Genomic DNA, 14,121 nt, shown 5'->3' on the forward strand with positions numbered 1-14,121 from the left:
ATATATAGCAAGGCACCTAATGGTCTACTAAAAAGGTAAAGGGGTGGCAAGGAGATAATGGCCTCGAGGAGGTGAGTCATAAATGTATGTATGTATGCATGTATCACATGGGTTCAATAAAAGGGATTTTGAAATACCATTTTTACACATTTTTTACATATAAAAGGGTCCCATATAGAGGGGTTACTTACATACTGAATAGAAAAGGGTTACATTTCATTTTTTAAAAATTCACATGTAAGGATATTTATAAATAGGCCTTGAATGCACATGATATAGAGGGTATACATATAGTGAATTCCTCATGATAATGATAGAATTTCTTTTTGCATACACCATGCCAAGTCCCTCTCATTCTATGGCGGTTGAGCAATTCATTTTACTATCCATAATTTGTCAACTAGCAAAACTCATTGGAAAATCCATGTTATGTTTTCTTGACTGGCAAACCATAGCTCTAATAGCAATCTTTAATGCATCAATGTACACATGGAATGTTAGCTTCCTATGAAGAGCTCCTAAAATAGGTGCACTGATTGGAGTCTTCTTTAGGTTTTCATAAGCTCTTTGGCATTTATTGGTCCACTCCTAGCTCACTAAGAGTTGGTACAAGGGTCTAACAAAGGATGCATAGTTAAACATGAAATGTCTATTGTAATCAGTGTGTTTAAGGAAGCTATGCACTCCTTTTGTGTTCTCAATTGGCAAAATCTACATAATGACACAAATTTTCAAAGTGTTAATTGTAATTTTATTCTTGGACACAATGTGCCCTAGTATGATATCATATATATCCAAAACTAACATGTGAGTGGATTTAATGACAATTGATATTGCTTACACCATTCAAAGACAACTCAAAGTTTTTTTAAGTGTTTCCTATGAGGAGTTTATGCAAAGGCCATTGATAAACCCTTTAAAATATTTTCAAATCATGTCTATAAAAATGTTGCACATCAAGTGTTGAAAGGTCATTGATGCATTTGTTAAGCTAAAAGGCATGACAATGTATGCAAACACTCCCATTTAGTGGTGGCAAAAGCAATCTTGTGCCTGTCATCAAGGTGGACTTGCATCTAATTGTAGCCTAAAAATCCATGGAGGAAGCTATACACATCCTTACCTACCATGCCCTCAATCATGTGCTCAGTAGTGTAAGGCAATGAGTAGTGGTCCTTCTTAATGGGGAAGGGTAAAAAGTGAGCTTTTCTCGGCAATCTCCATTTCTTATTCCACATAGTCTACTTATTCCACCCCTAGATATTTCCACCACCACCACCACTATCATTGTTGCCGCCATCATTCTCGATTTCTTAGTTTTTCTCTCTATGTGTATATTCCCTTTTTCTCTTTCTAATACACTCACTCAAACAGCACTCTATCTCATGTAAATGATTCTCTCTCTCTAGCACATAACATGGGTACATTCATGTGAACACCCCCAGAACGGTACACCATGGCCCACCTCTCTCTCTCTCTCTCTCTCTCTCTCTCTCAAATTGCTCCATCTCTTTACTCTCTCTCAATTTCTCTCTATACATGCAATTTCTCCCTCTCACTTTACATTCTCTCTCTCTTTGTGTTGCGTAAACACATGTATGTAGGTATGTATGTATGTATGTATGTATATATGTATACTTACTTACTTACTTGCATACACACACACACATATGTATGTATGTATGTATGTATGTATGTATGTATGTATGTATGTATAAATAAATAAATATCAATAACACACACACACTCTCTCTCTCTCTCTCTCTCTCTCTCTCTCTCTCTCTCTCTCTCTCTCTCTCTCTCTCTCTCTCTCTCTCTCTCTCTCTCTCTCTCTCTCTCTCTCTCTCTCTCTCTCTCTCTCTCTCTCTCTCTCTCTCTCTCTCTCTCTCTCTCTCTCTCTCTCTCTCTCTCTCTCTCTCTCTCTCTCTCATGCATGTAATCAATCCACATTGTCTAATAATGCTTCACATCGGATTGCAACATGTGTTATAACAAATGCTTCTCTTAAATCCTAAATACGCATCTCTCTCTCTCTCTCTCTCTCTCTCTCTCTCTCTCTCTCTCTCTCTCTCTCTCTCTCTCTCTCTCTCTCTCTCTCTCTCTCTCTCTCTCTCTCTCTCTCTCTCTCTCTCTCTCTCTCTCTCTCTCTCTCTCTCTCTCTCTCTCATGCATGTAATCAATCCACATTGTCTAATAATGCTTCACATCGGATTGCAACATGTGTTATAACAAATGCTTCTCTTAAATCCTAAATACGCATCTCTCTCTCTCTCTCTCTCTCTCTCTCTCTCTCTCTCTCTCTCTCTCTCTCTCTCTCTCTCTCTCTCTCTCTCTCTCTCTCTCTCTCTCTCTCTCTCAATGTGAATGCTTATGCGGCCATTCTATGTCTTTAGAACTTTAATTGCAATGGATTGATAGCTCCCTCTCCTCCCCCCTAATGAATTTGATACGATAAAATATAAGCAATCCAAATGTACATTTATATTGCATTAACTCTGGCAATAATGCTTTTGCTTGACAAATTAAGAGAGATAAGGTCACCAAAGGCTTGTCAAAATTTCGACAAAAGCTATCTAGCTAAATTGTATAACAATACTTTCTCGACAAAATAAAATGCAATTGTGCTAAGAGGTAGTGTTGGCGTTGCATTGCTTGTCATAATGTAGGTGGTATTGAAAAAGCTTTTTTGCTTCCAAATACAATGTGCAAGTTTTCTTTAGTGAGTATGGGTTGGTGTATGAACATGTTGGTATTTGCATCCATTCCAACCACTTGGAGGTAGACATAGTATAGGTGCTTGCATGCCAAATACGCTTTTCCTTCTGTGATACGATCCATGAAATCCCAGCAATTACATGTTGGATTCTTTGCAATGTGCACATCATAACACTCCTACAAGACACGAGTTAGGTGTCTCTAGTTTGAAAAGCTCATGTTTCAAGGGCTTCACTACTGTGTGAGCCTTCACAATTGCATCTAGAACCAATGCCGAGTCTATTCTTTTCCTTGCAGCTTGTGAAACACCTCTTTGATATCTATATGAGCCCTCATTAGCATCCACCTCTTGTGCGACCTTTTGTAAAACAACCCTGCCACTCTCCAGCATATGGATTTATTCTACTATCAAATTTGTGCCTCATGCCACTGACCATACTTGTGGAACCTTGGACGGTGCATGATGAATGGAAGAACCAATGTTCCATATATGGTCCACACTATCATTACAAAACCACAAAAACTAGTGCCATATTCCATGTTGATTGCTAGCTTCTCCTCCTAAGTTGGACTACTCCATGACATCCCAAAATGAAGATATAGGCACCCCATGCATTGTGTTTTTAATTGGTTTTTTGCATTTTCTCTCTCTAGCTCTCAATCATCCTTGACATTGCATATGACTGTGAGTTGGGATCCTTCATATAGCCCAAATGGTGTCATGAAGGACTGTCTCCACCACCATTTCCTTTGAAGAATTTGATTATACTGCCCTTGTTTGGTTGGAAGGTAAAGGGTCCTCAAAGTTTAGTTTTCTTGTGCCCTTTCTTCTAGGTATGTTTTCAGTCACATACTCAGGCCTGTGAGAGATATTGACTTTCTCTGACCCCACTTTCCCGTCAACCTTACGTTTTCTTGCTATAGTCACATTGTTCCCTCAAAAAATCGGGGTGTTGATGCAACACAGTTCCTCCTGCCATCTCCTCAACTATCATTGCTATTGTTCGAGCTGATGGGGCTAATACCTTGTTATAGTCAACTCAAAAGCTTATCTGCACTAGGTCGTGCACCATGGATCTTTCTACCGATGAATTCATGCCATTTTGTGCTCTATAGTAGAGTGTTGGCCAAATCATTGACATATGCATCGTACAAGCTGATAGATCCCCTAGATCCCTCTCCTAACAACCAACTTGGATGCATTCGCTCTACTAGATTCGTGATTGGCATATGAGCAATGTCCTCCACCACCTGGAAAAAAATAGAGCACAAGAACGTATGGAGCATGAGAAAACAAATGCACCACACATCACATCCTACTATTACAAATTAGTCTTACCTCGGCAAAGTGTCACCTCCAATGTGGATATTTGATATGCTACCAACTAAGCCAACAATCCATTGCTGCTATATTGCAATCCATAACTTTCGCTGAGGCCCACCAAGCCCAAATGAATCAATATTGCATTGTTGCATCATCTTCTATGGCTGCACACCTCCATGTGCAACACAAGCACTTATACTCATGTTGGAAACTCTTGTGCATATAGTGTGATGTGTGTGTTTGGAGACTTTGTTCCCAATGAAATAAGCAAGATCTCTCCCTTCCTTGCATTACATTTTTTGATCCACCATTGAATACTATGCGGATGCCCCTCCAGTTGGTGGCTACCTCGTCTACCATGAATCCTCAAAAATCGTCACTTGCGTGGCCACACTTCTCCATCGCTTCATTCATCTTTGTCTAGAAAAGAGTTAGTGCATCTGTATTCTCTTCCTTCATCTCGCATATTGCCAGAGTCATCAACTCTTCTACACTATAGAAACACAAGACAAGAATGGAAGAGTAAGGAGAACTATGTTCATTAAATTCGTGTTGTGATAGTAGAATTCTATAAGAGAAACTACCTTGGGTCAAACACATGTGCTACCATGGTGGTTCAATCATTAATATGATGCATATGGTCGAAGCATATCCAGCTATTGTGTAGGTTCCCAATGCCATTCCTTCTCATACGATTCACTAAGTCAACCCTTGAGGCTAGCCTAATCATTGACATTTTGAATATAAAGAACCTACTATCATTGTCAATGACTTGTCCAGGAAATAGGCTACCATGGAAAAATATGTATGCACAACATTGCTTTTACTTTAGAAGACAAGATTCCATTTTCCTTGATCGTTCTCAGTATGTGCTGCATGAACCATGTGTTTGAATTTGCATGCACAGAATATTAATATTCATATGCATGGATTTTTAATGATACTTTGGGATGTGTTGTGAATGGGACAATATATTACATGTTCCTCTAAATGAGTGGTTGGAGCTCCTCGAGCATCGTCGAGAGTTCAATGTCAAACAGGGGAACACCTTGCTCTCGAACTAGAGCACTCATCACTAGCCTTCTAGCCACTATCGTTTGCAAGTGTCAAGGTCCAGTTGCACTAAAGCCTCTTACCATTTCCTCTACGGTCTTTCGCACCTCTTTGACATTAGCTTTGCATGTGCCTCTTTGCACCTCATGGTTGTGTGTGGCTTGATGGATGAACTGTCTTGACATTGGACTCGTTGACATCACATAATACACTACACACTCGCACTTGGAGAGCAGGATGGGGGGGCTCTTACAATAGAAGTATCCAAGGCTTCTAAGACCATCAATTAACATTTTGACAACTGGTATGCTGGTATTAAGTTTACCTGCATTGCATATATTGGGACTTGATTAGTATGATTTACTTGTAATAGGGTTCCAAAACTAGGTCATGCAACTCCGCAATCATTTTAATGATAGTGAAGTGAATGAAGAATCTTGTGCCTATCCATGCCACTTGGTTTGGGGAGCTAGAAATCAGCCGGCCAACATAATTTCTATTTGGACACTCTAGTTCTCTAACACATTTGCTTTGGTGAACAGTACGAGGGAATGCCATCAATGTTAATGCGGTCTTTGTCCAGCAATAGCCATCCTACTTTTGCTCCATGCTCTCCATTGGACGCATATTGTCTACTACTATTGGTGGAAGCTCGTATGTGAATTTGCCCTCATACAAAACTGGGATCTCCTCCACTCTCTCTATGGCGCTCATATCTTGAAGCAAATGGCATAACACTCGGTGTCGCCCCCCGAAGACATTATGTACTCAACCACACTTATAGCATAAGAGGATTGTTGTATCCCCTCCTCTTCCACATCAAGCGTGATAGGGATGGTTTTGTTTTCGCAATGTCCAGGGGGTGGTGAGTCTTCCATAGTGATTGTTGTTTTCTCAACATTGCAAGCACTCTAAGTGAGGTCTACAGTGGGAGAAGGCTACAATGTAGGCCCATTTCCTTGTTTGACAAGATAGTCTTGCAAGACCAAGGCGTCCAAAATATATACCTAGCCAACTTCATGGTCATTGTTGCAATGGATCACCATGCTTTGTATTTGGCCATTCACACGGGTGCTAGCAAGAACACAATAGCCATTTCCATTACAAACATCTTCCTTCTTCAACATCGAGAATCGATTGCTTGTATGGTGCATAATAGGTTTGGCACAGAGGGAGGATACATATGTACGAATCTCGATGTTTGATGTAGCACTTGAGAGTGGATCCATTTTCAAAACTATCTACACATGTATGAATACGCATATCAGATATGGGTGACATTGAAAGACTTAGTGTGGGGGTGTATGTCATATATGAGAGAGAGAGAGAGAGAGAGAGAGAGAGAGAGAGAGAGAGAGAGAGAGAGAGAGAGAGAGAGAGAGAGAGAGAGAGAGAGAGAGAGAGAGAGAGCATATGCATGTGTGTGTGGATGTGGGGTGCCAGATAAGAGAGAAAGGGGAGGGGAGGATACATAGATTTGTGTGGGAGAGGAGAGAGCAAAAGAGGGAGATAGATAGAGAGTGTGTGTGTGAGTGGATATGGGTGTGGGAGACACGGAGAGAGGGGGGGAGTGGAGGGTAGAAAGACGGAGCTAGGGAGAGAGAAGAGGATAATGAATAGGAAGACGAGAAAGAGAGAGGGGGGGGAGGGTGCAAGAGAGAGGGAAAGAGGTGTACATACCTACGAGATTACGTAAATATTCCACAACTTGGGGGAGGGGGGGACATTGTGTTATAGGGGGTGTGTGGCCTTATATAACCACTTTGAAATAGTGGGATTAAATGCATGTTAGATAAAGAGAGATAGAGATAGAGACAGAGACAGAGATGGAGAAAGGGAGACTAAGAGACATGTCATACGAAGAGAGAGCCACGAGAGGGGAGGGATGTTTGGCATATTTTTCTTCACCGGATATGGGGGCATTGGTCGCGACCCCTTTTTTGGTGACAAAATGATCCCAATCCACATGCACTTTCTCTGTTCAACCATTTTGGCCCACACACACTCTCTCTCTCATAAATGCAAGCACCAACAACTCGGGGAGTTCAGTCACAAATATATGTATGTATCACATGGGTTTAACATAATGGACTTTTTAAATATCATTTTTACACTTTTTTTTACATACATAAGGGTCCCATATAAAGGGGTTACTTACATGTTGAATAGAAAAGGGTTATGTTTTATTAAGGAAATTTTCACAAATAAGGATATTTATAAATAGGCCTTAAATGCACGTGATATAGAGAGTATACATATAGTGAATTCCCCAGAGTCAGCAACCCCTTTCTCAGCAACGGCAAAACGATCCTAATCCACATGTACTCACACTCTCTCTTCATCCCCTCTAAAAACAACTAACATATTAATGTACTATCATTTTAACAAATTAATTAACATTACTAATACTAACATATTGCTTTATCTGAAATGATTACTACTCACATATTAATTACTATACTAACATACTACTTTATCAAAGGGTCACTTCATACTAATTGATTATTATACTAATAAATTAATTAAAAATCTTATTTATATAATTCAATTGATATAATAATTAATAAATTAATATTATTTAACTAAATATTACTTCATTTATATATCTCTTAATTAATAGTAATATTAATAAAAGAGTTTATTAATACTTTCTTTACTAAGTTAATATTAATTAATTTAATAGTAAATAACACTAACTACTAATAAAGTATTTAAAAATCACATATTTGATATGATAGACTACTAACTAACTAATTAATTAATTACCTAAACATTTGATTAATTAACTAAATATATGACTAACTAATTAATTTATTAATTTTAATAATCTAATTAACTACTACTTGATTAATCAATTAAAATAACCAATCAAAAAATTACATTAACATTTCATACATTAACTAAATATATAATTAACTAATTAATTACTCGATTAATTTGATAATCTAATTGATGACAAAAAAAAGTTTAATTTAGTAAGTTAATTGTCTAATTAATTAATTGCTAAACTATTAACTAATTACTAATTATTAACTTAATATTTATTCATTTTTAAGAAAATTTTCAATTGTAATATTAATCTGTTAAAATAACTAAATAACTAATCTTAATTAATTTTAATAGTAATTATCTTTTTAATTTTACATATGACTACTTAATTGATTAACTAAATAAAATAATTAATTTTAATTAATTTAGAGTATTATTTAATTTTAATAATAATTAACATATATAATTAATTAATTTTATATCTTACTAATTAACCAACTAAAATAACTAATTACTCATTTATTATATAAAAGCATTAATTTTAATTTATTTTAATATTAATTAATAAGTTTGATTCTACTTCACTAATTGTATATATTATTTGATTTATAAAATAATCAATATAGCTAATTAATTAACTAACTAATTGAAATAACTATTTTAATTAATTTTAATATTAATTAATGAGTTTAATTTTACTTAATTAATTTTATATATTATGTAATTTTAATAATAAGTAATATAACTAATTATTTAAATTTATATATTACTAGTTGATTGATTAACTAATTAAAATAGCTAATTACTAATTAATTAATTAAAATAAGTAATTTTAATATTAATTACTAAGTTTACTTTTAATTTACTAATTTCAATAGTAATTAATATAACTAATTAGTAAATTTTATGTATTTTTATTTTTATTATATCCAATTAATTAATTATTAATTAAGTAGAAAAAAAAGCAAACGTGCGCATGTGTGTGTGCGCGCGCGCGTGTGCACGTGTGTAAAATCTAGCCGGTGGTGATCAAAATTCTAACGAGCGACATAGACAATGCAAGTAAGGACGACATGCATACATAGAGAGAGAGAGAGAGAGAGAGAGAGAGAGAGAGAGAGAGAGAGAGAGAGAGAGAGAGAGAGAGGGGGGGGGGGGGGGGGGGGGGGGGGGGGGGGGGGGGGGGGGGGGGGGGGAGGTTCAAAATCCCCCCCCCCCCCCCCCAATAAGAGGGTTGTGTCAGAAACCCCCTTACCAGGGGAATTTTTTTTTAAACCCCCCCTTAAAATTTTATCCCCCCTCCCCAAATTAGTAAAAATTAGTAATTATTAACTAATAAAATTAATAATGAACTCGTAACTAATAATTAAAACTTAAGTACTAATTATTATTTACTAGTTAATAATCAATATTTAATAATTAGCTATACTTACTTAATTATTAAAAATAAGCTAGCAATTAAAACTTAGTTAAAATTTAATAACTAATTAGTCAATTAGTAAAAAATGTTTAACTAATTTCAATAATAATTAACTAGTTACTTACTTAATTGTTAAAAATTAGTTAATTAGTCAATTAATTACTTATTAATAGCTAATTAAATAACAGTATATGGCAGATCATTATAGACCATCTTAATTACTAAATTATTAAAAATTAACTAGTAATTAGTTAATTTTTAATCATTATAGACCCTCCACAAAAAAGTTTGACTCCCCTTAATTATTAAAAATTAGCTAACCATTATAGATTTCTCCTTGATAATTATTTTGTTAATTATTAAAAATTATTTATTAGTTAATAATTAGTAGCTAATAAGTAAAAATTAACTAGTAAAACTAATTAATTGGTAGCTAATAATTAATTAGTAAACTAAGAAAACTTGATAATTAATTAGTAAATAATAAGTGAAATTTAGTTAAATTTTAATAATTAGTTAGTCAGTTAGTAATTGTTGCTTAGTTACTAGTTATGCATTTTTGTTAAGTAACCAATGAGAGAGAGAGAGAGCACAGGACTAGCAGAATTTCTCCCCTCGGAAAGGGGGTGAAGGGGACTTGTGAATTTTTTTCTTCCCAAGAAGGGATTGTATCGATGACCCCTTCTCAACGGGAAAAAAAAAACGCAGGTCTCAGAATAGAGAACATGGGGGAAAGAGAGAGTAAAAGAATGATGAGAGAGAGGAGAGAGAGAGGGAGCATGTAATATGTACTATTTTTTCTCACCAAGAAGGTATTGTTGGCAATCCGTTCTATAGGTTTTTTTTGTCATGCCTAAAAAGAAATCTGTAACGTACCCGCGCACATTTTCAATGGTCCATCGAGAGACGAATCTAAGTGACGCCGCCTGGCACTCCCATGGAATATTATGGGGTTTGTCACCTAGGGTTTCTCGAATTTGCCTCACAACGGAACGTTCACGGTTGATGAATCCACTAGGATCGACCTGAAATTTTTCCTAGTGGTCAAGGTCTCCTGACAGCATTCTAGCATCGGGTCCTGGACATCCTACTTTTTACGCAGAGATATCCAAGCCGAAGCAGACCCATGCCGCACTTGGTTTAAAGAGAATGGGAAATGAGAGGGATGCGCCACTCAACCTCTCTGCCTATAGGGCATAGTCCCATTTCGGTCCCCTAAAACAGCATGAATCAGGGTTCTAACCTAACAATTTCTAAGGGTCGGACGTTGGTAAAACTTTTTAAGAAGCCTCCAGTTCTCTAGGACCACCTTCCCATAGCTTCCCTTGATAGCTTTAGTTTTCTAATTAGGTCCTATCACATTTATGTGTGGCATTCAAAATCAGCTTCTTTAATTAGGCATTATAGGGAACTAGGTTCGTTCGCGTAATCTACAGCACTGACACGAAAACAGAGCAAGCAGTCCTTTTGTCAAACAAGTTCATTAACTTATCTTTGAGTTAATCTTTGTCTCCTACCCATACAGGAGAAATTATATATCCCTTCTGCCCAACAAAAGTACCCGATCCAAATCACATGGCACCATAATTTCCATTCATTAGCTAGAATAGGATCTTCCAACGCCACAAACGTTGGGCTCACGACAGTCTTCAACTTCGTTCTAGACTAGGCAAGGGGTGTCCAAAGCTCCACCTAACCCCAAGCGGCCTAGGAGTGAGACATAATTTCCATGGTTGGCATTTTCACCATTCAACCTTCGACTCATGAATCGAGCAATGCCCTCTCGGGTTGAAGCGCAGTGCGACCTTGGAGATAATCCACCCACATAAAATATCATTTCCTTAATTAATCCAATTAGGAATCAAGCACAATCAAGGCAATCGGCCTAATATCATATTCCAAGAAAACATTCCTTTATCCCCATAGCAACTTGTCATCACAAACCCCGGCCATGAATTTACCATCAACCACAAGCACTTCGGATAATCATCTAACCACAATGCAACAAACAGTTGAATGTAAAAGCATTTAGGGTGTTGTTCGATCAACCAACAAAAACAATGGTATTCTTTTCCAATCATTGCAAGAATAGTCGCAATAACCTTTCCATCACATATGTGCTTTCCCCCTTGGGATCAAAGAGTGATTCTATGCAAAATTTACTTAACACTTTGGTTAAGACTCATACGAAGGTCTCATACAACTATGCAAGAATGTAAATTCTAATGAACACTTACATTGATCGACAACCCGACCTTCTTCCCAACAAGTACAAAAGTATCGGTCTTACCTTTGTCTTGGGGTTTCCTAATCCTTGAGCGAACAATCTACTAGCAACAAAGCATATCTCAAAATTTTTTACATAACCCAAAGCAATTTCATTTGAATGCTTTACAAGGAATGATATAGTCCATAGCCTTCTTCTCCCAAGGAGTGTAATTACCTTAGGGATTAATACATAGGTTATAGGTTTATCAATTGGTTCCAGGAATAATATTGCTAACTTTGAAGCCCAAACTAACCTAATTCTAGTGATAATCATGGTCCAACCAGCTTATTAATGTGATAACCTACTTAATGAGTTAGATAGCACCTAGAAAGCTTGCAATGTGGATGGACCAGGCGTTACATTTGCAATTGGATGCTTTGGGTCCGAAGTGCTTCCCTTGGGTTCCATGCGTGTTCGTCTCCCCATGCTTTGACTTTGATATCATCAAACTCCTTAAGCTATGGCTTTAATAGCTCCAAAGACCTCTCTCTCTCTCTCTCTCCCTCTCTGTCAGCGTCCAAGTCATTTAGGCCTTCTCCTTGCTCCTTACGATGGGGGGTAAGCTCGTGGAATGGGTATTGGTTCGCGGGAAAAGGGAAAAAGAACAACGCGTGTGGTCACCCTCTAAGGAGGGGAAGAAAAGGAGATCCTTCAAAAAGTCTATCCCTCTCTCTCTCTCTCTCTCTCTCTCTCTCTCTCTCTCTCTCTCTCTCTCTCTCTCTCTCTCTTCTTCCTCTCTCTCCCTTCTCACATGTCTTCTTCTTCTCTCTCTTCTCACCTCTCTTTCTTCCTCTTCTTCTCCCTCCCTCCCTCTCTCTCTCTCTCTCTCTCTCTCTCTCTCTCTCTCTCTCTCTCTCTCTCTCTTTGCCGTATCGTCCCTCTTTTTTCCATTACCAGGGGGGAAGAGGGGTTTGTTATAGGTGTTTGGGGGGTTGGAGGTGTTGAGATGACAAGCTCAACACATGCGGACATTGATGATGGACCGCCTAGTTAGATGGGTCTACACGTCTACACTTAGCATGTTGGTGGTCATTATGACTCTCACATGGCCACTGACTCATTACTTATTATATTCAGGTTGTTACACTTATTTACAGTTGGCATAGTTATAGCGTCAGTTGACTAGTGTAGTCGGTTATGCATTGTTTGACTCAGTAGGCCACTTTCCTTTATGTTGTATCTTATCTATACTTTGTGAACATTGTAAAGTGTGTGAAAGAAGAAGAAAAAATCAGCAAGAAAACGTTTTGGCCTCCATCTCTCTTATTGTCTCTTGAGTGAGCTTCTCCTTGTGCATTCTATGTGTGTTCGATGCAGCATCTTGAACAAGTCCCCCCACCATGCGATTCTTGACATGGTATCAGAGCCGCGTCACTGAGAGAGGCTAATTTCGAAGGCTGAAGTGAAGGAGAAGAAGCAAGGTTCGAGCAAGCAAGCAACGAGTAAGAAGCTCTCCCATTCTTCCACTCTCTCTCTTGGATAGTGCATGTGGAGGCACCGGAAGCAAGGCAGAGCAAAAATTTCAGATTGTAGTGAGATTTGGTGTACGCGAAGAGCGCTGTGTATTCTGCAAATTTGCCATTTAGGACTTTCCCGCAGTTATTTTGGTCATTTGAGGCCGTTTCAGGCCCCATTTTAGAGCCGCAAGGTTGCGAACAATAGTTTCAGGGTACACTGTGACTTCAGCTGTATTGACCGAAAGTGGGTGCACAGGTTACAGATTTCAAATTTGTAAGTTCAAAGGTGTTTATCAGGAATAAACACAAGGTTTATCTGCAAACTGGTTTTTGCAGATTGCATGTATTGTTGAGCAGACAGTGAAAAAGGCTGTTTGGTGTATTGTTGTGCACTTCAGGTCGAGGGTTGCAGAAGATTTGCTTGCTGTTTGGTATTAGTTTTGTTATAATGGTAGAGAACAGTGGAAACCCCATCATTGAGAAGCTCGACAAGAACAACTACCCTTCATGGAAGTTCCATGTCACGAACTTCCTTATTGGAAAAGGCCTCTACGAGTTTGTTTCAGGTGAAGAAAAGGAGCCGGAGGTGAGTGATCCTCCAACTGCAGAAGAGACAAAGGCACAGAAGGAATGGAATGCAAAAGACAAAAAGGTTATGTATTGGCTGTTTGTAGTAATTGACAATAATATGCTGGGACATATTAGAAATGCAGAGAATTCATATGCAGCTTGGACTATACTTGAAAGTATGTTTTCCGTAAATACAAAGGCACAAAAGATTCAACTCAAGCAAGAGTTGAATACATTGAAGAAAGGGAAGATTTCTATAAATGAGTATGCACTGAAGGTAAGGAGCATTGCAAATGCCTTGGTAGCAATTGATGCAATGCCTGATGATGATTTGGTGTCGTCTACCTTGGGTGGACTTAACAATGAAAAGACTTGGAAGTCTTTTGTAACTTCCGTATATATCAGAAAGCCATTTCCAGATTTCGATGAGTTGGTCTCCCTTATGATCACTAAAGAGATCAACATGTAGAGTGAGACATTTGAAAGAAGTGGTGAATAGGTCCAAGCTTTCTACTCCACTTCAGGAAGGGGACGTGGCAGGTTC

The sequence above is a fragment of the Lygodium microphyllum genome, chromosome 26 (assembly GCF_053477565.2).
Source record: "Lygodium microphyllum isolate KBCC chromosome 26, Lygodium_microphyllum_v1.1.10, whole genome shotgun sequence".
In the NCBI taxonomy this organism is placed as follows: domain Eukaryota; kingdom Viridiplantae; phylum Streptophyta; class Polypodiopsida; order Schizaeales; family Lygodiaceae; genus Lygodium; species Lygodium microphyllum.